Raw genomic sequence first — 18,506 nt, forward strand, 5'->3', positions numbered from 1 at the left:
TATTATTAACAAGTTGGGGTGGACAGAAAAATGAGCCTCGCCGCTGCATTCATTACAGACTGTAACGGGGCAAGTTGGGAACACGTAAGACCAATGAGAAGCGGATTACAGTAGTCAAGGCGAGAGAGGACAGTGGCATGGACAAGCACTTGAGCCGTATTAGGCGTTAAATAGGGTCAGATACGTGCTATGTTTTTGAGATGGAAGCGGCAGGGTTTGGCGATTGATTGGACATGAGGGGTGAAGGAGAGGTCGGAGTCAAAGAGAACACCTAGGCAGCGAGCCTGCGAGGTAGAGCGGGTAGTAGCGCTAGATAGATAGAACACTCCAGACACCATAACTACAGTGTTGTCAAATGGTTTGACATGGTACCTGGGTTAATAAGATAAGCAATGCACTTTTCTTGGTTTTACTTTTTCTCCCTATAAGACAGCAACAAAAGTTTCATTACTTTATAACATTTGATGTAACTAAACAACTATTGACAGAATGGAAAGAGTATATTGCACATTCAGTGCTTTGAAGTGGTCATGGTCCTTGTAGTCTCGTACAGCGAGATTTGAAATGAAGATTTCTTTGGGTTAAAAAACATGTTTTTTGTTGGGTTTTTTTTGGTTGGAGTAACCCTTTAACATAACTTTTACTTTGTAAGCTTGATTCCTTGCCGCTGATCCTAAAATTGTATTAATATTTTATCTCTGCCAAGATATACAAATTAAATAAACTGAAAGATTAATCCATAGAAGAATCTTTTCCTCAACCTTACCCACCCTAAAAGTTAACGGATATAAGTAACAAATTGTACAAAAAGGAAACTATGAGGAAGGATGTTATCCAAGATTAAATCTAATGCACGTAAGCAGCCATGAAAAGTCAGGGCAGACATTGTATCTGTAGAAATCAAAGTTCAGCATATTAGAAGAAGAAGAAAAAAACAGAATTTTAAAATCTTCATATACACACAACAAAATTACAGATGTTTGGTAGATACAGATATGAGTATACGGAGATTAAAAAAAAAATTAAAAATAAATCAGCTGACTTTTGGCAAGTGACCACTCCCACCCCCATCCCGAACGTGGACAGTTCAAGTACATAATAAATCTACATGGTCACAATTTCCTTCCATGGCAACTGGTTTTCCTTGCTATGCACCTTCTAACTCTCTCCTTATCTTGTTTTCACTGAATGTCACTTTGGTAACACCTTATTCAGACATGTTAGCATGTAACATAACACACTATAGGAATACTGTATATTGCTGAGAAACGGCTCAGAATTAAAAAGAAATACAGAATAATATATTATCCACTGTGATCTGAAAAAATGTTCACAAAAAAAATGAATATGCAAGATTACAAAACAATCCTTACTATATAGCAAATAGAAGCTCAATTTTATAATTTTCTATATTCCTAAACAAACATGGCAGCATGTATTTATTTGTAATGCCCAAGCAGTATATAAAGGAGGGACCAAGGTCAAATATAGCGAATAGTTCTAAAACCTTTCTTGAACTGCACAAACTTATCAAAAGCCAAACTAGCAATCAACAGGATATTGTCATAATATCTGCGGAGACAATTTATTGTACTTAGCTGAGGAGGGAAAACATACTAAACAGACAGCCTAAACTGTTTGAGCTATAGGCTTCCATACACACCCCACTAGTGAAGGAAGGTTTAAAACAGACCCCAGACATAGTGGTATACATAAAAGAGGCATACTCAGGTGACCTTATGCAAGTGCTGTTTATTGGGTCTTCACGGAAAAAAAAGCTTAGCCCTGGTTTGGCCTCTTGTATCTAGTGGACTGCTGTCATCCCCTCATGACGAAAGTTAGGTGAGACCCCTAATCACTATAGGGGAAACCCAAGGAGGGGACTCTTACATCTGTGGGTCTTCAGGGATTAGACGCTGAACCTTGGCTGGGTCTACAAAGTAACGGCCTGCTGAATATAAAATAAAAATCTAGGCCTGCTTAACCCCTTAAGGACCGGCCTGTTTTTGCGATGTTTGTACGTTAAGGACCAGAGCAGTTTTAACACTTTTGTGGTGTTTGTGTTCAGGGCCGCCATCAGGGGGTGACAACCATGACTGTTGTCATGGGCCCGGCGGTCCTGGGGGGCCCAGGCACCCAGCCCCCCCCATTCCCAATGTGCATACATATATATAGCAGTTATCGCTATATACATGTGTTTTGGCAGTGGCAGAACTACCTGAGGGGGCCCATCGGGTGGCCCATGCACTTAGGGCCACCCGATGGGCATATCTCTGAAGGGGCCCGATCAGTGCCGTGGATTTTTAATAGCTAGTCCGGGCCCCTTTAAGGATCCTGGCACTGGCAGTGCTGGGAGGAAGTGAGCTCACTTCCTCCCAGCTAACACCCGCGCGGGAGGAAGCACCGGAGAGTGTGAAGAGGAGAGGAGGACAGTCAGACCCACACCCACACCAGCCCCAGGCCCCCAGCCAGCAGAGTCCACCCTCCTGCAGCCTAAAGGTAAGAAACAGGAGGGTGGGAGGAAGCATTGGGGAGTGTGAAGAGGAGGACAGAGTCAGACCCACACTCACATCAGCCCCAGCCAGCAGAGTCAACCCTCTTGCAGCCTAAAGGTAAAAACATGAGGGTGGGAGGAGAGGAGGACAGAGTCAGACCCACACTCACATCAGCCCCAGCCAGCAGAGTCCACCCTCCTGCAGCTTAAAGGTAAGAAACAGGAGGTTGGTTAAAAAAAAAAGTGTCAGTGTGTCTGTATCTATGTGTACCTGAGTGTTTGTGTGTGTCTGTCTGTATCTATGTGTACCTAAATGTGTGTGTGTGTCTGTCTGTATCTATGTATCTATCAGTGTGTGTATCTATGTGTTTGTTTGTATCTGGTTGGTAGTGTGCACCTGAGTGTATGTTTTTGTTATTGTTTTATTCTTTGATTTTTTTATATAGCAGTGCTGCAGCTTTTATGTTCATGGTTTTCTAGTGTCTGTGCTTTTGATTTTTATGTACACTTTTTGTCCACAATCATTTTCACTACTTAGTTGATATTCCCCATTTATTTTAGTTTTAGTTGTGGCTCTATTTAAATGTTTAAACAGATTGTTAGTTTGTTTTGGTAACTTTGTTGTAATGTATATCTTTTCTATTTGGCGCTGCCTGTCCATGTTGTGTACGTTTTTATCTTGCATAGCCTGTCTTATATTTTATGTGCATGGCCCATTTTCGGTCGTTTGCATTTATTTTTTAAAGTGTGTTAATTAGTGCAATACATAATTTATATATATATATATATATATATATATATACATATATATATATATATATATATACACATATACATATATATATATATATATACACATATACATATATATATATATATATATAATTTTGCTGGAGCGCTCACGCTTTCTTTGTTTTCTGAGATTCTCAACTAAACCTGTGTTTATTTGGTGTTAATCTGCCCATAGAATTGATTACTTTATTGTTGTTTTTCTACATTTTTACACGTATTTTATTTATATTTAGTTTTTATGTGTATCTGTTTATGTGTGTCTGTATGTATCTGTGTCAATGTGCACCTGAGTGTGTGTGTGTGTGTCTGTATCTTTCAGTGTGTCTGTATATTTACATGTATGTCAGTGTGTGTGTGTGTATGTGTTAGTGTGTGCATGTGTGTATATATGGGTGCCAGATTGCACCTGAGTGTGTATCTCTGTGTGCGTGTATCTATGTGTCTGTATCTGGGTGTCAGTGTGCACGTGAATGTATGTGTGTGTGTGTGTGTAACCGTGTCTGTATATTTCCATGTATGTCAATGCATGTGCCTGTATCTCCTATGTGTGTGCATGTATGTATATCAGTGTGTGTATGTGTCTGTGTGTCAATTTGCACCTGAATGTGTCTGTGTATATGTTTGTATGTCTATGCATCTATGTCAGCTATGTCATGTGTCTGTGTATTTGCATGTATGTCAAGGTGTGTATCTATCTGTGTGTGTGTGTGTGTGTGTGTGTATACACTACAGACAAATGCACGCTTGCATTCAAACACCAACATTCAAATACACACATGCTCCATTCAATACCATGTTTATATTCAAACACACATACACTGCTGAGTGCTAAATACAGCCCTGCAAATTGTAGATCCCCAGCTAGCAAAGCATTCTGGGACTTACAACAGATTCAGAACTACACTTGGCCACTTTACACACACTGCATCCACTAAACACACACAGAGACTCTGCATTCACTCTACACACATACAGCATCCTTGTGGGCAGATTCAAGGACGGCCCTGTGGGCGGACTCGTGAGTGGGCTCTAGGGGCCCAGACCTTGAACTTTGTCAGGGGCCCCAAAATTTCTGATGGCAGCCCTGTTTGTGTTTAGCTGTAATTTTCCGCTCTCTCATTTACGGTTCCCATACAAGTTATATATTGTTTTTTTCAGGACAAAAGGGGCTTTCTTTACATACCATTATTTGTATTATGTCATATATTGTATTTAAAAAAAATAATAAAATGTGAAGAAAAAAAAAAAAAAAGAAAAGAAACATGTTTTTGGACTTTTACTTGAAAAATCTTTTACTTATCTACAAAAGCTAATGAAAAAAACTGCTTAATAGATTCAAAATGTTGTCCCGAGTTTAAAAACACCCAGTGTTTACATGCTTTATTGCTTTTTTTTGCAAGTTATAGGCCTATAAATACAAGTAGGAAATTGCTGTTTCAATATATATATATATATATTTTAAATGTATCAATAGTGACATTGTAACACCGTTATCTGTCATAAATCCCCGAAACACACCTAACATGTACATATTTTTTTAAAGTAGACAACCCAGGGTATTCAAAATTGGGTATGTCCAGTTTTTTTTTTTTAGTAGGCACCTAGTCAAACACTGGCCAAAGTTAGCATTTATATTTGTTTGTGTGTTAAAAATGCAAGAAACGCTAACTTTGGCCGGTGTTTGTGATTAAGTGGCTACTAAAAAAGGCTGAACATACCCCATTTGCAATACCTTGGGTTGTCTTCTTTTGCAAATGGTATGCCATCATGGGGCTAATTCTCATTCCTTGGCTACCATACGCTCTCAAAGGTAACCTAACCAACCCGACAAATTTCCATAAAAAAAAATAAAAAAACTTAAAATCAAGCCTTATATTTGACCCTGTAACTTTCACAAACACTATAAAACCTCTACATGTGGGGTACTGTTATACTCGGGAGACTTCGCTGAACACAAATATTAGTGTATCGGAACAGTAAAATGTATCACAGCAATAATATCCTCAGTGAAAGTGCTGTTTGTGTGTGAAAAATGCAAAAAAACTTCAGTTTCACTGACAATATCATCGCTGTGATATGTTTTACTGTTTTGAAACACTAATATTTGTGTTCAGCGAAGTCTCTCGAGTAAAACAGTACCCCCATGTACAGGTCTTAGGGTGTCATAGAAAGTTACAGGGTTAAACACAGTGCTAGCAAATTAAATTATCTGGACTTTCGGCCTGGGTTGGCAGGCAGGTCCATCAAATTGCAATCATTAAAAATTACTTAATTAGGTAAAAATATTACATAAATACGCACGTAGAATTTTAATATATATACATATTTATATATTTGACGTCTACGTGTATATTTATGAAATTATTTATGTAATTATGTATATGGACATATGTATATTTCGGATTGTTTTTATTTATTTATTTATACATAGATATATATATCATTACATTCTAAGTGTATTTTGATATAAATATATATATATATATATATATATATATCAATATCAAAATACTGTTACAATAAAATTGCATATATATATATATTTTTTGTTTATAATTATTAAAAATTATTTTTATTTTTTGTTATTTATTTTTATTAACATATTATTTGTATTTTATAATAATATATATATATACCATATATAGTAATTATTATATATTGTATATATTCGTGTGTAATTTAAATATAAGTGTATTTTTATATTAATATACGTATATATAAATACACTTACTATGACATTATATATATGATACATATATTATATATAGGTATATATAGATATAATACATGTATATATATATATATATATATATATATATATATATATATATATATATATATATATATATCATATATACGGTATATATATATATACACATATTTTTTTACACTGATTTATTTTTTTACTTTATTTTTGATTTTTCACTTGCAGGGAGACTGCCTGTCAGCACAGACAGTCCCCCTGCAGGCAGACACATGGACCCCTATTGCGGTCATGTGATCGAGTGATCACATGGCCGTGGGGTCCTGATCTGCAGAGGGGGGACTGCCCGGGCAGACAGGCAGTGCCCCTGGACCGGGTGGAGCACTGATCGCCGCCGTGGGACCGACGGCGAAAAGGTAAGTTGCCCCAGACCGTTATGACGGTTCAGGACCGTCAGCGGTCCAAACGCACGTTTTACCGCTGACGGTCCTGAACCGTCAGCGGTCCTGAAGGGCTTAAAAGGGCACTGTCATGGCCACAACCATTTTTTGTTTTTTTCCACTCTTCCGACTCCGTGTGTGTGTGATTGTGTGTATAGATCTGATTTTAAACATGTGTATGTCTGCATGATTGTGTGTATAGATCTGATTTTGTCTTGTGTCTGTGATTGTGTGTATGTCTGCTTGTGTATAGGTCTGCAGTTATGTGTATGTATGTGATTGTGTGTATAGGCCTGTGATTATATATATATATATGTGTGTATATCTGTGGTTATGTGTATATGTATGAACATGTGTATGTTTAGTTGATAGCTCCCTAATTTGGTATCCTAAAATATGGCAATCCCACATTAAGGATAACAAATAAGGGAGTTTTCTACTAAACAAATGAAATACCAAAAACAAGAAAAGGGCTTTTAAAGTTTTATTGTATAAATTATATTATATATTTTATGTGCGGCCCAAGACAATACCTCTTCGCTCAATGTGGCCCGTGGAAGCCAAATGTTTGGCATGCTTTAATCAGTAGCTGCAGTCAAAACATCCAGAGAAATACAGTGGCTAAAACAACTGCTCCTTTAAGAAGTTACGGTAAATGCTAAACAGATGCACTACACTGAAAATTATTAAGGCATCAGATGTAACAGCTACCTTAAATGGCTTGTGTGTAATAGTATATTTGTAACAGATATTAAAACTAACCTCTGAAAATATTTGCAAGTAGCTTTGTACTCTATTTTCAACAGTTATGTTCCTTTGGTCCATAGACCACGACGTCTATTCAGAATCAAAGATCTGCAAAAAACAAAAAAAACATATATGTCTTTAACAAAATACATTCCTGAGAATGGTTAGCACATGGGAAACGTTGATCTAAAATGAACTGGTAACATATCAGGCTGGAATACATTTTGTCTCTGTGCTGGCCTTGGAGTAATTTGGAGTAGGTCAATGCTCCATGCAGCCAGTCTGAACTGACGTAGAAAGAAGTAATTATGGTAAAGTGCAAGAAAAAAAAAACTTAAACCTTTTCATTATACATCTGTGAGATTCGTCAGGAAGGATAGGTGCTTTTTTATTGTAATCCTGACTAGACGTACATTAGATTTGGAGATACACAATTTGAACAAAGTAACCGCTTTGTTCAAATTGTGTATGGGGGACAGCGTGCTGAAGAGAGTCAACAAAAATGTAAGTGGCCCCATACAAAAAACAAAACAAAAAAAACACAATTAGGTTGATGCATGGATGTGGAAATGATATCGCCAGACACCTGATGCAGGGTAATGCAATATTCAACAACTGGAGACAGGCATTACAACAGATTCGCAGACAGACAGGCCGTCTCGAGCGCAAGGCAGCCCTGAAGGTTTTGGTGCCAGGCAGGTAGTATGAGGTATGTACCTCCGGTTCACTCGTGGACCAGCACGCTCTAGCGAGCCAGACCTCAGCCACCACATGTTTCCAGCATGCAGTCTGACTTACTGGATTCCAAAACCACGAGGGAGCGATTACGTATATCTGCATCAGCTGGATGCGCAGTGTTCAGAGTTACACTAAGCACCCAGGACCCCCACTAGACCACCAAACAGAGTTAACCCCTAGGGATCACAGGCCTGCAGAAAACCATCACATACAGCCAGCACACACACTATGATAAAGAGAGAGACTATGGGAGATCAGTTGCTGAAACACTCAAAGTTTTACATTTGTGCACAATAAATCTGATGGAAACAGAGGCTACAACAGCCATGTTGTGACTATAGCAGAGTTAGTGAACTTTCCCAGACGAGTTATTTTTGCCTCCATTTTTCTATTCAGATTTAATTTATGAAAATTCAGAGTGTAGCACATAGCCATATCATTCTCCAAGGCTTTTGGCAGGTGTCCCAATCTTTGTATCTGAAATTATTTTGTGTCAGGACAGATAGATTGTCATTACACACAAGTAGATTGGGCTACCACTTTAGTCCATTGAACAAGTAGCTTATTTTTCAAAACTGCACACACCTGTCATGATGCTCTCAGGGGTGCATTCTTACATAGTTCCTGCTATGTCACATTTTTAAAGTTAATATTGTAGGAGTAGGACCTATTTACAATCATAGACTAATCTTCCTGGCTTCAGTATGAAAATATGTATTGGCTTCTCCTGCTGATTGAAGATGATCGGCATATACAGCTGTGCTCAAAAGCTTGCACACCCTGGCAGAAATTGTGAAATTTTGGCATTGATTTCGAAAATATGACTGATCATACAAACAATGGCCTTTATATACAGTGTCTGTGTATAAAGAGTCACCGAGTTTGTTAGCGCTCACATGGATGCACTGAGCAGGCTAGATTCAGAGCCATGGGTAGCAGAAAAGAACTGTCAAAAGACCTGCGTAACAAGGTAATGGAACTTTATAAAGATGAAAAATGATACAAAAAGATAACCAAAGCCTTGAAAATGCAACCAGTACTGTTCAATCACTTATTAAGGAGTGGAAAATTCAGGGATATTTTGTTACCAAACCTATGTAAGATAGACCAAGAAAGAAGTCAGTCACAACTGCCAGAAGAATTGTTCGGGATACAAAGAAAAACACATAGATAACCTCAGGAAACATACAGGTTGCTCTGTCTTTTGTCAGGTTTTGCCAAGCAGAGGAAAAATACAAACATAGTCCCTACTTTGCCTTATGAATTTTAGGAGTAATAAATTAAGAATGAAAAAGAGAAAATGATATTGAAGCAAGGTAAGTATAAAGCAGGGGTAAGCAATCTTTAGCACTCCACATGTTGTAGACTACATCTTCCGTAATGCTGGCAAAGCATCAATGAGAGATATAGTCTGCAGCATCTGGAGTGCTCAACTTTGCCTGCCCTTATATAAAGTATCAAGTGACAGAGAGGGCTTTAGCTGGTGGCCCTTTTCTTTTAAATAATATTTAGAACTCCTCTGCAAACTAGGTAAATGGAATGCTGCTGTACATCAATCTCACGCACATTTATAATTTCTAAAAATATTACAAAGAAAGAAGAAAATGAATGATATTTTTACCTTTACTGTATTTCTCTGTGGAGTTCATTATAGAATGTAGTGGGGGAGTCAAGTTGTAATGTCAGCATTCATGATGTTATGAAAGCAAGTCAAGCTCTCTCCAAACCGAGATAAAAATTACACCTTTCGAAAAAGAAATAAAATATTATTGTGTTTTCTTTTTTGTTGTTGCTGTAATTCTAACATAATTAAAAATAATATCAAAATAGTAGCAGTAGTAGTAGAGTGTTTTAACCCCTTAAGGACCAAACTTCTGGAATGAAAGGGAATCATGACATGTCACACATGTCATGTGTCCTTAAGGGGTTAAAGGCCCCAGCAGGGCCGTCTTTAAGGAGGGGCAAAGCAGGCCCAAAGCAGCTGCCCCGTGGGCCCCGCCGCCTGCAATAAAAAGTATATATTTTTTAATATTTCCCTACCCAATGGGTCCGCGGTGCTAGTATTGCGGCTGCACCAGGGGCCCGCACACTAAGGGGGCCCACCGGGTGGCCCATACCCTTGGGGCCACCCGGCGAGCATGTTCCAGCAGGGGTCCGGTCGGCGCTGTGGCACTTTAACAGCGCGACCGGGCCCTTGCTTAACGGCTGCATGGGAGGAAGTGACATCCGCGAATCACTTCCTCCCACCTCACAGACATCGGGCCGCGCGGGAGGCAGCTGAGCCAGCATCCAGTTAGGAGGGGGAGCAAGCAGAGCCAGACCCCCAACTCCCAACTACCCCAGCCAGCACTCTGGACCCCAGGGAAGGAAGCATCTTTCAAAGGTAGGAAACTGAAGAGTGTCTGTCTGTGTGTCAGTTTGTCTGTGTGTCAGTATGTCTGTGTCAGTATGTGTGTGTGTGTGTGTGTGTCAGTATGTGTGTGTGTGTGTGTGTCAGTATGTGTGTGTGTCAGTATGTCTGTGTGTGTGTGTGTGTGTGTGTGTCAGTATGTCTGTGTGTGTGTGTGTGTGTGTGTCAGTATGTCTGTGTGTGTGTGTGTGTGTGTGTGTGTGTGTGTGTCAGTATGTCTGTGTGTGTGTGTGTGTGTGTGTGTGTGTGTCAGTATGTCTGTGTGTGTGTGTGTGTCAGTATGTCTGTGTGTGTGTGTGTGTGTGTGTGTGTGTGTCAGTATGTCTGTCACAGTGTCAGTATGTCAGTATGTCTGTGTGTGTGTGTGTGTCAGTATGTCTGTCACAGTGTCAGTATGTCTGTCACAGTGTCAGTATGTCTGTCACAGTGTCAGTATGTCTGTCACAGTGTCAGTATGTCTGTCACAGTGTCAGTATGTCTGTCACAGTGTCAGTATGTCTGTCACAGTGTCAGTATGTCTGTCACAGTGTCAGTATGTCTGTCACAGTGTCAGTATGTCTGTCACAGTGTCAGTATGTCTGTCACAGTGTCAGTATGTCTGTCACAGTGTCAGTATGTCTGTCACAGTGTCAGTATGTCTGTCACAGTGTCAGTATGTCTGTCACAGTGTCTGTGTGTGTCAGTGTGTATCTGTATGTTGTCAGTATGTATGTATCTGTGTGTGTGCCAGTGTGTATACCTGTGCATGTATCTGTATGTAGGCAATGTGTGTATCTGCATTTGTCAGGTTATGTATCTGTGTGTCTGTATGTTGTCATTGTGTGTATCTGTGCATCTGAATGTTGTCAGTCTATCTGCGTGTGTGCATCTGTGTGTCTGCATGTGTGCCAGGTTGTGTGTCTGTATGTGTGTGTGTCAGTGTGTCTGTATAGCTGCATCTGTATGATTGTGTATCTGCAAGTGTTTCTGTGTGTGTGTGTGTGTGTGTGTGACAGTGCATGTGTATTTGTGCATACATCTCAGCATTCAACACTACACGCAAATACACACCTGCATTCAAACTTCAACACTAAATATAAACACACCTCTTTTTTTAAACAACAAAATTATTTATAAACACACCAGTGTATTCATAAACCAACACTATACATAAATGCATACTTGCATTTAAATGCCATTTCCACATACAAAACACACCCCTACATTCACACAAACATACTCCATAGAAAATCATGCTTACACTCAAAACACACAAATACTGCTCAGTGCTAAATACAACCCTGCATGCATGGGAAAATGGTAGCGCCCCAGCTGTCAAAGCATTGTTGGAGTTGCATGACAGATGGGGATCTACCTTTTGCCCCCTCTTGCCCAAAATAATTCATGCACTAGAGCCCTCTCTACTTTACGTTCGCCTCTGCGTTGGGGTGGGGGGCATGATTGCATGCCAGGGAGGGGACGACAGGGTTCAGGGGGCCCAAGCAAATGTTTGCCCAGGGTCCAATCCATATTTAAGACGGCCCTGGGCCCCAGTAGTAGTAGGAGAGTGTTTTGAAGGCCCCAGTAGTAGTAGGAGAGTGTTTTGAAGGCCCCATTACTAGCTAAGCCCCCCCATGAGCTATATAATTGATAATTTAGATCACATCCAGCCTGGCGTGTCCTAAAGGGATAATCAATACTTCAAACTGTTCTGCTGATGAGAAGTAAATTAGTCTATGGAATTACCTTCACATACACAGCTTGTTACAAATACACTGCCTGCCATGTGTGACCCAGCTACAGGTGTGCATGATATATTATAACTCATGGCTAGTCTACCCAGTGGCGGATCCAGAAGCTAATCTCGGGAGGGGCACTGGCAGATTATTTTAAGAAACAATCCAGGCACAATAGCCACAACAGCTCTCTGTAGTGGTTTTGGTGCCAGGGGTTGCTGTGGCGCCTTCCCAAGAGTAAGTAGTCAAACCGTTTAAAAAAATGTTTGATAACTTACCCAGGTCTGCCGGGATAGGGGATGTAGTGTGTTTGTGGGTCGCAGTATGTGTATGGAGGGGTAGTGCATGTGTGAGAGGGGTGCAGTGTATGTATGGGGTAGCAATTTGTATATTGGAAGCAGTGTGTTTGTGTGTAAAGGGTGCAGTGTGTATTGGTAGCAGTGTGTGTATTGGGGGCTATGTGTAAGGGGGGGCTGTGTGTAAGGGGGGCTGTGTGTGTGTAAGGGGGGCAGTGTGTGTATTGGGGGCTATGTGTAAGGGGGATCGTGTGTGTGTAAGGGGGGCTGTGTGTGTGTAAGGGGGGGCTGTGTGTGTGTAAGGGGGGCTGTGTAAGTGTAAGGGGGGGCTGTGTAAGTGTAAGGGGGGGCTGTGTAAGTGTAAGGGGGGGCTGTGTAAGTGTAAGGGGGGGCTGTGTAAGTGTAAGGGGGGGCTGTGTAAGTGTAAGGGGGGGCTGTGTAAGTGTAAGGGGGGCTGTGTAAGTGTAAGGGGGGGCTGTGTAAGTGTAAGGGGGGGCTGTGTAAGTGTAAGGGGGGGCTGTGTAAGTTTAAGGGGGGCTGTGTGTGTAAGGGGGGGCTGTGTGTGTAAGGGGGGGCTGTGTGTGTAAGTGGGGGGGCTGTGTGTGTAAGTGGGGGCTGTGTGTGTAAGTGGGGGGCTGTGTGTGTAAGTGGGGGGCTGTGTGTGTAAGTGGGGGGGCTGTGTGTGTAAGTGGGGGGGCTGTGTGTGTAAGTGGGGGGGCTGTGTATGTAAAGGGGGGGCTGTGTATGTAAAGGGGGGGCTGTGTATGTAAAGGGGGGGCTGTGTATGTAAAGGGGGGGCTGTGTATGCAAAGGGGGGGCTGTGTATGTAAAGGGGGGGGGCTGTGTATGTAAAGGGGGGCTGTGTGTGTAAGGGGGGATGTGTGTGTAAGGGGGGGCTGTGTGTGCCTACCTATTCTAAGGCAGCTTACAGTAAACATGGCTCTCATGCAAGTAGCATGTGCCTCCAGTACCCAGGTACAACATATCCCATAATACTCAGTGTATAATACATCCCATAATACTCAGTCAGTGCTGGCAGTCTATGTATTAGCACAGTGTGCCCCCCTGTGTGTATTCAGTGCCAGGCTGCCCTGTCTAGATCACGTGACTCCCACCTGTCAGGCTGGACGCTGCTCCCTGCTACCTCCCGGCCTCCTGCTGGGTTTCCTCACCGGCCGTTACTATGGTTACTATGGCAATTCCCAGCCGCTCTCGCAATGCGACCTCCGTGCTGCAGCGCAACCAAACGCGTCCACCCACCGCCGGGGAATACGCCCCCTCTGTACGTCACCACAGGGCAGTAAACACGGGGGGAGGGAGAGAGAGAGAGAGCAGTGCGTGTCACGTGGTTGCTGCGGGTTATTAAAGGGGCGGGTGTAGCTGTCAGGTTTTACTTTTGGTTTTGTTTAATAAAGGATTTCCTGTGTTTTTTTGTTTAGTTTTTTTTAAATAGGGAGCACAATTGAGCGGTACGAAAATACAAATAATTCTTAAATCGCCATGGAAACCAATGGAATGTTTCAACATTTGCTCCAGAGTTGTACTTTATGAATTATATCCATATACTTTAGAGACACTATAGGCACCCAGACCACTTCCTCTCATTGAGTCACCCTGTCCCCTTAACCAGAGGGACACTTCAGCGATAGGAATACAGTTTTGTACTTCTAATACTGTAGTGATCCTTTACAGCGGGGGTTTCCAACCCGTGCTATGCATACCTCCAGGGGTACAATCCAGTGTCCCCGGGGTACATGAAAAAAATCTGTAATGGCGGTAGTGCAGCCTGCCGCACAGGCTGGGAACTGCAAAGTGACGTTCCAGTGGGTGGACCATGTACTTTGGCCCATCCGGTCGGATGCAGTGACGCTTTAACAGTGCTACCAGGCTCCTTCTAAACTGCTGGGAGGAAGGGAGTGAGCCAGTTTGTGTATCTGTATTTGTGTCAATGTTTTTATCTGTGTGCCTGTACATCTGTATGTTTGTCAGTGTTTGTATCAGTGTCTGTGTATCTGCATGTGTGGCAGTGTGTATCTGTGTGTCTGTATCTGCATGTGTGGCAGTGTGTATCTGTACATCTGTATGTGTCAGTATGTGTATATGTGTATCTGTATGTGTTTCAGTGTTTGCATCTGTATCTGCATGTGTGTCAGTTTGTGTATCAGTGTTGGTATCTGTGTACCTGCATGTGTGTCAGTATGTGTATCAGTTTGTCATTGCAGCTATATGTATGTCAGTGTTTGTATCAGTATATGTGCATGTGTGTCAGCATGTGTATCAGTGTGTCTCTGCAACTGTATGTGTGTATCTGCATCTCCATGTGTTTCAGTGTTTGTATCTGTGTGTCTGTGTACCTACACGTGTGTCAGTGTGTGTCTACATATCTGCTTTTGTGCCAGTGTGTATCATTGTTTGGATCTGTGTGTCTTTACAACTACATGTGTGTCAGTTTGTACCAATGTATCTGTATGTGTGTTACTGTGTGCATCTGTGTGTCTGTACATTTATACATTTATATGTGTGCCAATGTGTATCTGTATGTGTGTATCTGTGTGTCTTTACATCTGATGTGGGTCATTGTTTGTATCTGTGTGTCTGTAAATCTGTGTTTGTGTCAATGTGTGTATCAGTGTGTCTGTGCAACTGTATGCGTGTCAGTGTTTACATCTGTGTCTGTGTATCTGCATGTGTGAAAGTGCTTGTGTGTATCAGTGTGAGTGTGTCATTGTTTGGATCTGAGTGTCTGTACGTCTGTATGTGTGTCAGTGTTTGCACCTGTGTGTCTGTGTATCTGAATGTGTGGAAGTATTTGTATCTGTGTATCTGTTCGTGTGTCAATGTGTGCATCTGTGTGTCCATGTATTGCATGTGTGGCAGTGTTTGTATCTGTGGGGCTGTGCATCTGAAAATGAGTCTGTGTGTGTATTTGCATGTTAATGTTTATATCTGTGTGTGTGCATGTGTGTTTGCATATGTATCCGTGTGAATGTGCAACTGTATGTGTGGCAGTGTGTCTGTGCAACTGAATGTGTGTCAGTGTCTGTATCAGTGTGTCTGTGCAACTGTATATGTGTCAGTGTTTGTATCTGCATGTGTGTCAGTGATTGTATCTGTGTATCTGCATGTGTATCAGTGTGTCTGTGCATCTGAAAGTGAGTCCATGTGTGTGTTTGCATGTCAATGTCTATATCTGTGTGTGTATTTGTATGTTTGACAGTGATTGTATCTGTGTATCTGCATGTGTATCAGTGTGTCTGTGCAACTGTATGTGTGTCAGTGTTTGTATCTGCATGTGTATCCGTGATTGTATCTGTGTCACTGCATGTGTATCAGCATATGTATCAGTTTGTCTGTGCATCTGAAAGTGAGTCAGTGTGTGTATTTGCAGGTTAATGTTTGTATCTGTTTGTGTGTATTTGTATGTGTGTCAGTGATTGTATCCGTGTATCAGCATATGTATCAGTGTGTCAGTGTGTTTGTGCAACTGTATTTGTGTCAGTGTCTGTATCAGTGTGTCTGTGCAACTGCTTGTGTGTCAGTGTTTGTATCTGCATGTGTGTCAGTGATTGTATCTGTGTATCTGCATGTGTGTCAGCATATGTATCAGTGTGCCTGTTCAACTGTATGTATATCAGTGTGTCTGTGCACTGTGTAAGTGAGAAGCAGGGGGAGCCTGGAGAAGTAGTTAGAGTCTGGGGCAGAGGAGAATCAGGGGGAGCAGGGGCATGGGAGAAGCAGGGGACAGAAGAGAATTAGGGGAGCCTGGAGCAGATAAAATGGAGAGTCTGGGGCATAGAAAAACATATAAATTTAAAATAACAGCAACTATATTAATAACAAACATTTCGCTAATATGAGGGGTACAATGTATGGAAATGGGCTGCCAAGGGGTACTCAAGTAAAAAAAAAGGTTGTGAATAACTGCTTTAAAGGAACTCTCTAACCAATATTTAGTACTGTTTGGCATCTTCCTGTAATTTTCGTCAGCCCATTCAGCGGGTGTGGAATCAGCCCCCCACCCCTCATGCACTGTAAAACACTGCACATACAAACTTCAGGTACCGTGACTACTTCAAATCACTAAAGTGGTCCTAATGTTTGCAATTACCCTTTATTATGATTTTAAATGGGAATTTAAAGGTAAATTATATAGAATATACACCATTGAATATAACATTCATCTATAATTTGTGTTAATGGGACACTATACTCAGGGCCGGCCTTAGGGGTGTGCGAGCTGTGCGGCCGCACAGGGCGCCATGAAGCAGGGGGCGCCCTGTGGCCGACACAGCTCGCACATGGCCGGGTGACAGGGGAGCAAAAAACTCACTTTAAAAAAAATTTGAGGCGGTGGGGGCGGGGCTTACCGAGCGGCAGGGGCGGGGCTTATCGCAAGACGGGGCGGGGCTTATACCTACCCGAAGTCCCTGGTAACTGCTGCACAGGAAGAGGGAAGCAGGAAGGAGTCCCTGCTTCCCCAACATCTAACTGCTTCCACTCTCCCTTCAGCCATTATGTAAAGAGGTAAGTCTGTGTGTGTGTGTGTGTGTCTACCTGCTTGTGTGTGACTGTGTGTCTGCCTGCCTGTGTGTGTGTGTGTGTGTGTGTGACTGTCTGTGTGTGTGTGAGACTGTCTGTCTGTGTGTGTGACTGTCTGACTGACTGCCTGCTTGTGTGTGACTGCCTGTGTGTGTGTGTGTGTCTGTGTGTGTGTGTGACTGTCTGACTGCCTGCTTGTGTGTGACTGCCTGTGTGTGTGTGTGTGTGTGACTGTCTGCCTGTGTGTGTGACTGCCTGTGTGTGTGTGTGTGTGTGTCTGTGTGTGTGTGTGTGAGACTGTCTGTCTGTGTGTGTGACTGTCTGACTGCCTGCTTGTGTGTGACTGCCTGTGTGTGACTGTTTGCCTGTGTGTGTGTGTGTGTGTGTGTGTGACTGTCTGACTGCCTGCTTGTGTGTGACTGCCTGTGTGACTGGCTGCCTGTGTGTGTGTGTGTGTGTGTGTGTGACTGACTGCCTGTGTGTGTGTGTCTGTGTGTGTGTGACTGCCTGCCTGTGTGTCTGCCTGCCTGTCTGTCTGACTGCCTGTGTGTGACTGTGTGTCTGTGTGTGTGTGTGTGTGTGATGGTCTGCCTGACTGCCTGCCTGTGTGACTGTCTGTGTGTGTGTGTGACTGTCTGTCTGTCTGCCTGTGTGTGACGCTTTTCCTGTGTGTGTGTGTGGGACTGTCTGTGTGTGGCTGTCTGCCTGTGTGTGTGTGACTCCAACTGTGTGTGTCGCTGTAGCTGTGCCATTGTGTGTGCCTGTATGTGTGCCTATCAGCGTGAGTGTCTGCATGCCTGTAACCAAGTGTGTATGACTGTCTGCTTGTAAAGGAGTATGTATGACTGTTTGTTTGTGACTGTGTGTGTGACTGTCTGCCTGTAACTGTTCGTGATTGTGTGCCTGTAACTGTGTGTTTGGCTCTGTGACTGTCTGCCTGTAACTGAGCATGTGTGACTGTCTGCCTGTAACTGTGTGTGTGTCTGTCTGCCTGTAACTGAGCGTGTCTGACTGTCTGCTTGTAACTGTTTGTTTGACTGTCTGCCTTTGCCTGTGTGTGTGACTGTATATATAAGGCAACTTGTTGGGGGGGGGGGGCGCTGTGAAGTCTTTTTGCACAGGGCGCCTAATGGCCTAAGGCCGGCCCTGACTATACTCACAAAAACAACTTTAGCTTAAAAATGTGGTTTTGGTGTGTAGCTCATACCCTTCCAGTCTCATTGCTCAATTCTTTGCCATTTAGGAGTTGAATAACTTTGTACATACAGAACTTGTCACAGCCTCCCTGCATGTGACTTGCACAGTCTCCCTAAAAACTCCCTGTAAAGAGACCTAATATTTAAACTTCCTTTATTGCACACACTATTTAATTTAGAATATTTCATACAGACTGTGTGAGTCACTGGCTAGGGAGGTATGGCTAGTACTGATTAACATAAACAAAAGCTATTTAACTCCTAAATGGCAGAGAATTAAGCAGTGAGACTTCAGGGGCATGAGCTATACACAAAAACTGCTTCATTAACCTAAATGCCTATAGTGTCCGTTTAAATTTTTTCATGAAGTGCTCTGTTTTCTTTTACATTTATGATAAAGATTTATCAAATTCCATCATAATAAAAGCTGGATGC

General features: G+C 42.1%; 1 protein-coding gene across 6 annotated transcripts in view; it reads right to left on the minus strand.

Annotated features, from left to right (window-relative positions):
* The window catches only part of RCBTB2 (RCC1 and BTB domain containing protein 2), a 101,290-nt gene extending 87,654 nt beyond the window's left edge, over nt 1-13,636 (minus strand). For 3 of the 6 annotated variants that reach the window (XM_063426013.1, XM_063426015.1, XM_063426018.1), the window contains exons 1-2: nt 9,537-9,625; nt 7,193-7,285 (exon numbers count right to left, since the gene is read on the minus strand). The gene's annotated coding sequence lies outside the window, so the exon portion shown is untranslated. Of the gene's footprint in view, nt 1-7,192; nt 7,286-9,536; nt 9,626-13,451 lie in introns of those variants that run through there. The other 3 variants (XM_063426014.1, XM_063426017.1, XM_063426016.1) reach the window with 3 other exon arrangements.
* Nucleotides 13,637-18,506: the final 4,870 nt, after the last annotated feature.

This window comes from Pelobates fuscus, chromosome 1 (genome assembly GCF_036172605.1).
Source record: "Pelobates fuscus isolate aPelFus1 chromosome 1, aPelFus1.pri, whole genome shotgun sequence".
NCBI classification, from domain to species: Eukaryota; Metazoa; Chordata; class Amphibia; order Anura; family Pelobatidae; genus Pelobates; species Pelobates fuscus.